This window comes from Marmota monax, unplaced genomic scaffold, assembly GCF_021218885.2.
Source record: "Marmota monax isolate L192 unplaced genomic scaffold, Marmota_monax_Labrador192_F-V1.1 WCK01_AAM20220418_F8-fsc00007, whole genome shotgun sequence".
Taxonomy (NCBI): Eukaryota; Metazoa; Chordata; class Mammalia; order Rodentia; family Sciuridae; genus Marmota; species Marmota monax.
Window position 1 is genome coordinate 13,821,101 of NW_026692781.1, and position 10,402 is coordinate 13,831,502.

The window sequence follows — 10,402 nt, forward strand, 5'->3', positions numbered from 1 at the left end:
CAGTCCTGTGCTTAGGGGTGGAACAAGGGCAGACCACAAAGTCTTGTCCCAGTTCAAGGACTCAGCAAATGCTGACTGAGACCCCAGTAAGGCTGCTTTCTTGTGGCTTTAGCATGGAACCAGGACACAGCCTATACAAGATGAAGGGTATGCAAGGGTGAGAGTGATCGGGGGCTCTTCTGTTCTTTGGGAAGCACTCCCCAAATTTGGAGTCCTGGCAGTTGTACAGAATGAGGAGTCCACCAGTTCAGAAGAGCACTGTCCTGTATGTTTTTTAGAAAAGGAGAAGCAGGACAAAGATGCAGGGGCTCAGCAGCCTGCAGCGTTCAGATGATCATCCAGATTCCTGCGTCAGGATTTCTTCCTGCATCACATTTACACCATCTCCTCTGTCCTCTTTGGCCTCTGGTTGAGCCATAGGTCTACCTGAGACTTGAGTGCAACTGGCCTGGCCAGGGCCTATTGTATGTGTTAAGAATAAAGACCACCACACTTTCTTAGGGGTGAAACGAAGGGGGGGAAAAAAAACAAACCCAAATTCCACAACAAACAATTGTCTCTAATTCTCTGCCATTTCCACCAAAGAAATTCTAAGGTGAAAAGCGGACATCTGTGACAGCAACTGTCAGTGCAGTGGCCCCTCTTACAATACGTTTGATGGCTGATTTAACAGTGTGATTCTGAGACCTGTCTTGATTGAACTTGCTGGTTCCCCTAAGGACTATTTCATCCATGTGTTCCCCCACCTACACCACAATGTAGACTCCCTGAGTGCCTGGGATAATCACCTCTGCCAGACAAAGTGTTGGCTAATGCTGGACACACCTACAATTCTTAGCATTTGCCTCACCTTTTTCTCTAGATGCCAGGCAGACTCTGGCTCATTTCTGCAGCTTCCCACATTCTCCTGAATTGAGACTTCACCCCGGGGCTTTCATATTTTAAATCTTCTCTCAGATCACATCCATTCCCATTGATTCATTCATTTAATTCACTCCTTCAAGAAACAGGCAGACAGCGTGTTTTATTTACCAAAGAAGTGTTCCAGGTACTGAGGAAAAGAAGGGGCTAAGGACACCATTTTATCTTCAAGGATTTTACATTCTAGTTGGGAAGGTATACAAGTAATCGCCCAGTGGAGGTCTGAAAAGACTTCCAAAGCCAGCTATATTATATATTAAGTCATTTTCATTTGGGATGGTGTTCTAGACAGTCTCCAAGGTGACCTCCAATGATCCTCACCTCCAGGTCTTTATCCTCTTGTAATACCCTCTCCCACATTAATTCAGTGCTAGCCTGTGGGACCAATAAAATGCAGCAGAAGTGACTCCTGAGGTGATAAAAAGTATCAGAGCTTACACAGTGGTCTCTTGAATGGCTCTTCAGCCAACCTTATATGACGAGGGTACTAAACTGACCCATGGAAAGACCACTTAAAGAATTGAAGACCCTGGACATAGCTACCTTTACCTTAGCAGTCATAGTAGTTGGAAGCAAATCCTCCAGCCCTAGTCAAACCTTCAGAGGAATGCAGCCCTGGCTGACAAGTGCCTACACCATCATGAGAAATTTCAACCCAGAACTACCCAGCCAAACCACCTCAAATTCCTCACTTATAGATACCCACAAGAGAGAGCAAGTGAATTTTTAAAATTCTGAGCAAATGAGTTTTGGTGAAATTTGTTACCTTGCATTAGATAATTAATACAGATAGGCTATGTTTTTTTTTTCCTGCTATTATGAGCTCTTCTTCTAACTGGAAATCCCTCTGTATATATTCTCCCATTTCATCTTTCTCACCTTGTAAAGCACAAATATTATCTATTTAAATAATGGTTTTCTTAATCACACCACTCTGACCTCTGTATCCTCTTAGCACACCACAGGTACTATAATTGTTTGTTTATTTGTCACAACTATTTCTAGATTATGTGCCTTGTATGGGCAGGCTGGGTTATATTCTAAGTTTACAATATCATAGCACTATCCTAAGTTCTGACACATTTAATGTATAATGATAAATATTTGTTAAATGAATGATATAAGTGATAAATGATAACCTTGAATATACACAAGAATTACTATGTTAACTTCTATATTTGTATGTTTCATTTCAATGTCTCTTTTCTCTTTTGCATTTATTTTTCTGTATCAAAATTACTCTGGGGCATAAACCTCCTCTGTTATGTCTTTTGGCCTGCCTACAACATCTAATGTACTGCTGTATACTCAATGTGTGTTCAGTAAAGGTTGACTGACTAAGCACTTAATACCTTAAAACAGAAATTCAATAAATGTAGTCCCAGTGACCTGAAAGAGTAATGTTTCTCCTTGTGTGTCTAATGGATTACCAAGAAGTATCTTGGAGCCAGGATTTAATAAACAACTGTCAATGCCAAACTCAAGGACACAACTATCGTCTGAAAGGGCCTTCCCCAGAGAAAGAAAATTCTCCAAAGATAATAAAGGGCTGATAAAAAGAAATCCAGACTGCTTAAATGTAAAGGATTCCCTATGACCCCTACACCTACCCCCAAATCAGAGATATCTTTGAAGAGAGTGAATACCTGAATATCCCATCCCAGGTCAGAGACCAGTCAGAGCCTAAAAGTCAATATCAACAATTGAGTTAAGACATAACTGAGCTATCACAGATGAAAGGGAAGATTTCTACAGACAATTCTTGTCAAGGGAGCATCACTGCAGGTCCGTTGCCCAGTGCTGACTCTACTGACCCCATGCATCTGGCTCATGTTGCTGCCCCCAGCACTCTGACCTGATCTCTTTACTTCTCACCCTTTGTTATACAAAGTCCTTAGCTCCATTCTTGTCTGTGATTGGTTTTATTTCTCTTTTTTCTCTTTATCCATGCTGTGTCCTAACCTTAACCCATCAGCTTACAACTCCTGGATGAAGTTCCTGTCATCTGCTCAACTATCTCTTATGAAGGTGACAATAATTCCTTCTTAGTTTTACTAACTGGGGAGTAAATGCTAATGTAGTCCATTTTCCCCCCTTTTTTTATACTGGAGATTGAACTCAGGCCTTGGGCATGCTAGGTGAGCAGTCTACCACTGAGCTGCGTCCCCAGTCCTTTGCAAAATTTATTTTCAGACAGGGTTTTGCTAAATTGCCTAGGCTGTCTTTAATTTGCAATCCTCCTGGTTTAGTCTCCCAAGCAGCTGGGATTACAGGCATGCACCATGACGCCTGTTTCATCTAGGCTTTTACAGGAGGAGTGAACTGATTTTTTAAAAAAAGCATCCTGAGTTTTGATAATAAAATTATGCTTTAAAGATACTTCTTTATATATCTAGTTTTGCAAGGATCTGGAAATAATAATATTTTTCAAGTGAAAGAAAAATAAAAAGTAGAAGAAATATAATGAATATTCATGCTTTATAATATACTAACATTTACCATTTGGATTTTCAATAATTTAATGGAGAGGGCAAACAGGTTTTTATTATTCAATGTATTTGCTGCTGGATTATCCATCATAGATGTAAATGCTTCTAATTCAATCATGTGTATCTTGTGGGTATATTAATAACTTCACCGTTGATGGCTTTTGTATTTTATGTTCAACTGTATGTTTGTTATTATGAGAACAATAAATATAATTTTATAAAGGAAAGAGACAAAATTACATAAAGTAGAATGATATCTAAGAGGAATGGAATAAAGTAAAAATTATTAATAGAAACAGAGTTTTGGAAAATAAATTGATTTTAAAATAAACATTGTGATATAGAAGGTTTTAAAAAAATTGTAAACCCTAAAAAGAACTAAAATGAGTCATGAATGTCTTTTGGCTCTGAAGCTCTCTTAAATTCAATAATTAAAATAGCCTAAAAAAATCCTTGGTATTTTATTAAAAAGTTCAATAAAGAAGAGCAAATAAAGGATAATAATCACAAATTCCAAGTGGTATTTATTGAGCTTCTGTCAATTTTTTAAAAAACCATAGCAAGTACATAAATAACAACAACAAGGTGTATTAAAACTCAATTCCTATGTTGCTTCTACCTTCACTTCCTCCTGGTATTCATTTATAGTGTTTCCCACCCCACAGGACAATGTTTTTGAAGCATTCTCATGGGTCAAGAGCCATGTTGAGACTCTAAAGCATAATCTCACTTAACATTCCAAAGAACCCTATAGCTAGGTACACAGAATGTTGCTGATGGAGAAACTGTTTTGCTGTAGGGGCAAAGAGTTGTCAAGAACTGACCAAATACAAAATACTGCTTATGTGTCATTAGTATACGCTCTGTGTCTGAGTACATAAATGGAATATGAGGAAGCTGTCCGACTGACAATTGGAAACCTGCTAGGGAGTGGAGGAGAAGGACATGCGTAAAAGAGCCTCCTTCTATCTATATCACTCACTTGGGAGAAAGAAAATTGAACTGAACAAGAATGTTACCTGAAATCCTTCTACAATTACAGTATGACATACAAGTAGTCTCTGATTTCTTGTAATATTGTCAACCATTTCTATTGGAGAAGTGAAGTAGCTTTTATTTTCTTTCTAGGATTTAACTTCTTGAGATGATGCAGTTCTGATATAAGGGACATTCTATAGTCCATTGTTAACGCACTACTAAAAAATAACAATTTTAGGTGTTTTCTTTTTGATCACAAATCTCTTGGGAAACATAACCTACTCTTCCTACTTCAAGTTCATAGTATATTTTAAAATATTTTGCTCTTTCCAAAGGGTCAACCTACAGTCATTCTTTGGATTCTTCTTGCTTTGTCCTTTCCTGACAGATGATTTAGTCACAAGAGTCCATCAAAACATATCACAGGCAGCAGGAGAGATGTTGTTGGGGATAAAGGAATCACCCCATTGCAGTTTCTCATAAACTGATAACACTTCTGTCGCAAACACTGGCTTCAAAGAGGGAAGGTGCTCTGCTATCTCTATATCTTTGCCAGAGATGGCCATAATAAACTAGCTGTATCTGTATTTGCTGGGAAGCAATATTTGTGAGAGTTTACAAGGAAGCCATATCAATAGTTAATAGAGTCATCAATATCCAGGAGCAAAATTGATTTTTAGTGAATACAGAACTGGACAAAATATTTTTCTTTGGCCTTTAAAAGTTACTTTTAACAATATGTCCTATCACAGCACCATTTCTTAAATGGTTAATACATTTGGCTGACAAAGCAAAGGTAGTACTATAAATAGGATTATTAATGATGAAGAATTGGAGATACAGTAGGAGAAAAGTAAGTTGCTGCAGAATGAGATATAGCTGAGCAAGGCAGAAATACGAAAGGAAGAAAGTGTTCTAACACCATAGAGGACAATTTCTCCATTCCAAGGCCGGGGGAAAACATTCAAGGCCCCAGGGAACTGACCAGAAGCATGTCTTTTATGTTCATTTTGGTGTTATTTGTAATGGCAAGGACTTAGAAACAATATAAATGATCAGCCATGTGGCTTACTCTTGTGAGAGAATACAGTGCAGCTATAAAAATGAGTTGTTGAGGAACCTCTAATAATGCGAGAAAAATTTATGAAATATTATAAAGATATAAAACCAGCTTACAAAATTGTAGATATAGCATGATGCAAATTAGATAAAAACACAGAGATCTTTGCATGCATACATATAATCTAAAGATGGAGAAGATAATTACCAAAATGTTCCCAGTACTTAGCTCCAGGTTATGAGCTTGTGGAGGGTTTTAATATGTTTCTATGTATTTTTGGATATTTCTCAAGTTTTCTATAAATTAACGTGTATTATTATTATTATTATTATTATTATTATTGGTGGTGCTGGGGATTGAACTCAGGGCCTTGTGAATGTGAGGCAAGCACTCTACCAACTGACCTATATCCCCTGCCCTTAACATATATTATTTTTACTATTACAAAATAACAATAATAATTATTATTTTCCAAGAGAACAAGATGATGTAAAAAAGAACTTCTATTTTTGGCAATAAGATTGATGAAATACCTTAAGGACTAAAACAAAAGCAAAACCAAGAAAACTCCTGCCTTGAAAACACACTGCCAAGTAGGTAGAGATGAACAGAGGGCTAAACAAAGTCAGAGTAGAGATCCAGGTAGGTGAGCAACTGCTCCAGTGTCCTGTGGCCAAGGAGTGATGGAGCCACCTACCACCAGCCCTGACAGCTGACGCAGTACACATCTTTTCCCAATTTCATATTCACTGACATCACACGGATAGCTTGAAATCAATCTGGATGTATTTACAACATACAGATTGGCAAATGGTATACATCAGGATTTATTTTTCAGAAAGCCACTGCTACATTATTGAAGTTGAAGCTTAAGGAACAAATCCTAGGATCCTATAGAATAAAGTGCCTGATTATAGGCACCACATGAATTTGAGCTCTAAAGAGCTATATACTCATTATAATTCAGGAGGGGGAATGAACCCGTTCCACAGATGGAATTATCAGGGAAACAAACTTAATGCTAGGTGAAAAGCAAAACATCCTTCCTGAAAATTTAACCACAAGCTGACCCTCATGTAGGTTTTAGGACCTGACATTCCAGCTACCTATGGTAACCCACCAAACTCTTTGAGCGACAATTTGAAAGTGGTCCAAGTTGATAGTATCCCCAGGCTCCTGTCTGGTTCCAATACAAATTATTTCTATGGAAATAAATCTACAATTCATTTTTTTTGAAAAGGAATTAGTAATGCTAATTTTATTTATAGAGAATATGATTAATTATACAAACTGTATTTATTTAGACAATCAACATCTAAAACTACTTTCTACACACAAGCTCAAAGACTAAAACCAATAAGTGAAGTCAATTTACAATTCCTCTATAGTAGCAAGCAATACAAAAATAAAACAAAATCAATCTTTCATAAAAACGAAACATAAAAACACCATTTATAATAGTATTTAACAAGTTAAAATACATAGGGATATTTTTAATATTTTAACACAAATGCAAATCTTATATATTAAATACATAAAGCCTCTGTGGTAGAAATGAAAGAAAACTTAGATGGACAAATAATGTGTTCATGGAATAGAAAACTCAATATTGTTCAATTTTCCTGAACACAAATTCATTTTAATCCCAAAGAAAATCTCAAAATTATTTTTCACAAAATTTGAAATGTTCTGAATTTTGTATTAAAATAAATAAAATTGAATCAACAAATTTTTTTTTCAAAGGAGCAAATTTAGAAGATTCACACTTGTGACATCAAAGATTAATATAATGAGTGTATCTCAAGATTGCTTTCATTATTGCATGCCCATGAAAATAAATAGATTTAAATTATCCCCAGTTAGAGAAATTAAACTTCAAGTTAATAAAATTTTGTCAGGTATGGTTGAGATTTGGAGGGTCACACACTTGAAATCCTGTAACATCCAAGAAATTTCTTATTCCTAAGCAATAATCCATTCTCATTCCCATTGGAGAAATATCACCTCTATTGAGAACACATACTGTAAAATATGTAGTAATAAGGATGGTGTGATTCCTTCAGCCTGAAGTATTAGCACAAATATTAGTTCATACATAAAGTACAGTCAAGAAAATAGCAGCCTGAGTAAGAAACAATAGAAAGGAAAACCAGAACTGTAAAAGTTTTCAATACTTAATGTAGGCATAAGATAGATACGTTAAATATATTTAAAGGAATAAAAGAGCATTGTAAATGTGAGAATGGAGTAAAAGTCTATTAAAGAATGAAGAAATAAAAAGACTTGAGGGGAACATATGGAAATTCTAGATATAAAAAATTAAGTAATGGGAACTAAATACTCAATAGATTAAACAGAATATTAGATACAACTGAAAAGAGAATTAGGAAAATCAGAAGGCAGATGTAAAGAAAGTATTCAGAGGCAGCAAAAGGAAAGAGGTGGCAAATATGTAAGAGAAATGAAGATCCATTAGATATATGTGTGTATCTAATGTGTGGCAAATCCTTAAGTAAAATAAAGCATGAGATTGTAAACATTACAAGGTGGTTACCTAGGGAATGGAATGTGACATTAGACCACATGGAACATACAGGCTTCAGAGATTGTTCATTCAGAGTTATTCCATTTTTTATGCCTTAAAATATATTATAATTATTCTTTGGTATATTGTTTGTGTTTAATAAAAGCATTTTAAAAGTAGCTGGAAAGGAAACACTTCACAGTGTTATCTGTAACAGTTCTTGAGTCATAAAATTGTGGCTATTTTTCTTTTCCCATTTGTCTGATATCCTCAAATATCCCTTCAAGAGACTATTACATAATATAATAATAATATAATGATAAAAACACTTTTTTTAAAAGAAGGAAGCATATCTGTCTATATCATAATAAATGTCTTTGCATAAAGGGCAAACTCAAATGACCCTGTTAGCTAGGCTCTTCTCTTTTATTTACAGATAGACAAAATTTTCAAATGCTATATGCATCAAAGTGGGAAGGCTCCTTTGGACTCTGCTTTTTCTCTAGTTCCTAATCAATTAAGAAAGCCTTTTAATTACTTCTTGGGATTTATGGAGGTTCTTAAACTGAATTACCTCAGTTTCTTAATTGTATTTAATGACAAATTAATTAGAGATGTGGGACTGTCAAAATTACAACCACACTGCTGAGATTTAAATCTGTTTCAGATAAAGTCAGTGACAAAGATAACAATGATTAAATATTTTTTACTTAATGTGGATATGGGAAGAGCAGGTTAGTATAAGGCCAGTTGGTAAGAGAACACTGACATGAATAGGTTTTCATAGAGAAAATTTGCTTAGGCTTCAAAGCATTTGGTGTGTGTATGGGGGGGGCGGGTTACTAGGGATTGAACTCAGGCGCACTCAACCACTGACCCACATCCCCAGGCTCTATTTTGTATTTTATTTAGATACAGGTCTCTGAGTTGATCACCATTGCTGAGGCTGGCTTTGAACTTGCGATTCTCCTTTCTCAACCTCCTGAGCCAATTGGATTACAGGTGTGTACCACAGTGCCAGCTCAAAGCATTTTTAATAACTAATCAGTAATCAAATCGTAAAGAGAAGAGATGACTTTTTTAAAGTCCTAAATTTCACTTGGTATAAAATTACAAATTTTCAAATCATTTAAGGGAAACAGATAAAATTAAGCAAAATTTAAATAAAATAATGGGAACTAAAAAATCAACAGATTAAACAGATTAAAAAAATTTATTTTCTTATTTTATTGAACATAGTTTATTGTTGGTTCAGGAGTATGGTACATTTCACTATGTTCAAGGAAAATAGCACAAACCAGAGTGGAGGAATAAAAACCAAGTCTGACTCAAGCATCAACTCCATTGGATAAATTATAGCTTCCATTGTGTAGGATTCCATCAGTTTTTTCCTGAACTTCTTTTTTTTTTTAAGAAATTTATTGGTTGCTCAAAACATTACATTGATCTTGACACATCATATATCATACATTTGTTTCAAATGGGGTATGAATTCCTATTATTCCCCCATGTACAGATTGCAGAATGACATTGATTATACAGTCACGTTTAAAAAATTAAAAAAAAAAAATTAAAAATCTCACTGGATGTTGCTTCAGTTTTTCTAACAAAAAATAAGCTATCTTGTAATGTACTTAAAGATGTTTCCTATTTGAAACAGTTTAGGAAATTTTATTTGAAGTCCAAAAATAAATTATCATTTGTATACAATGAAGGGTATAAATGTTAATCATAAGTTTGATCTGTTTGGACAAATGCATTCACCTGCATAAGCCAAAAACCTACAGAGATTATTTCTATCACCTCAGGTATTGTCCTTGTGCCACTGCAATGACAGCTCTCAAGTCCATAGGACAAGTGTCCTGATTTCTGATATCATTGATTTGATTAGATCTTTCTCATTTGTTGGGGGGGTGATGGGTACCAGGGATTGGACTCAGGGGCACTTGACTACTGAGCCACATTCCCAGCCCTATTTTTTTGTATTTATTTTTATTTTTTATTTTTTAGTTGTAGATGGACACAAGATCTTTATTTTACTTATTTTTATGTGCTGCTGAAGATCAAACCCAGTGCTTCACACGTGCTAGGCAAGTACTCTACCACTGAGCCATAACCCCAACCCTATTTTTTTTGTATTTTATTTAGAGGCAGGGTCTCAATGATTTGCTTAGTGCCTCAATTTTTGCTGAGGCTGGCTTGAACTCGCAATCCTCCTGCCTCAGCCTCCTGAGCCACTGGGATTACAGGCGTGCACCTCTGTGCCCAGCTACATTAGATTTTTCTAGAATCATAATATTCACTGCTGTGTCTAGCTTTTTTTTTTTTTTTACTAAGCATGATGTTTTAAATATATTCTATTGTGTACCACAGTTTTATTAATTTTCTTCTTGTTGATGGCCACCTAGGCTGAGTACAGATTTTCACTAT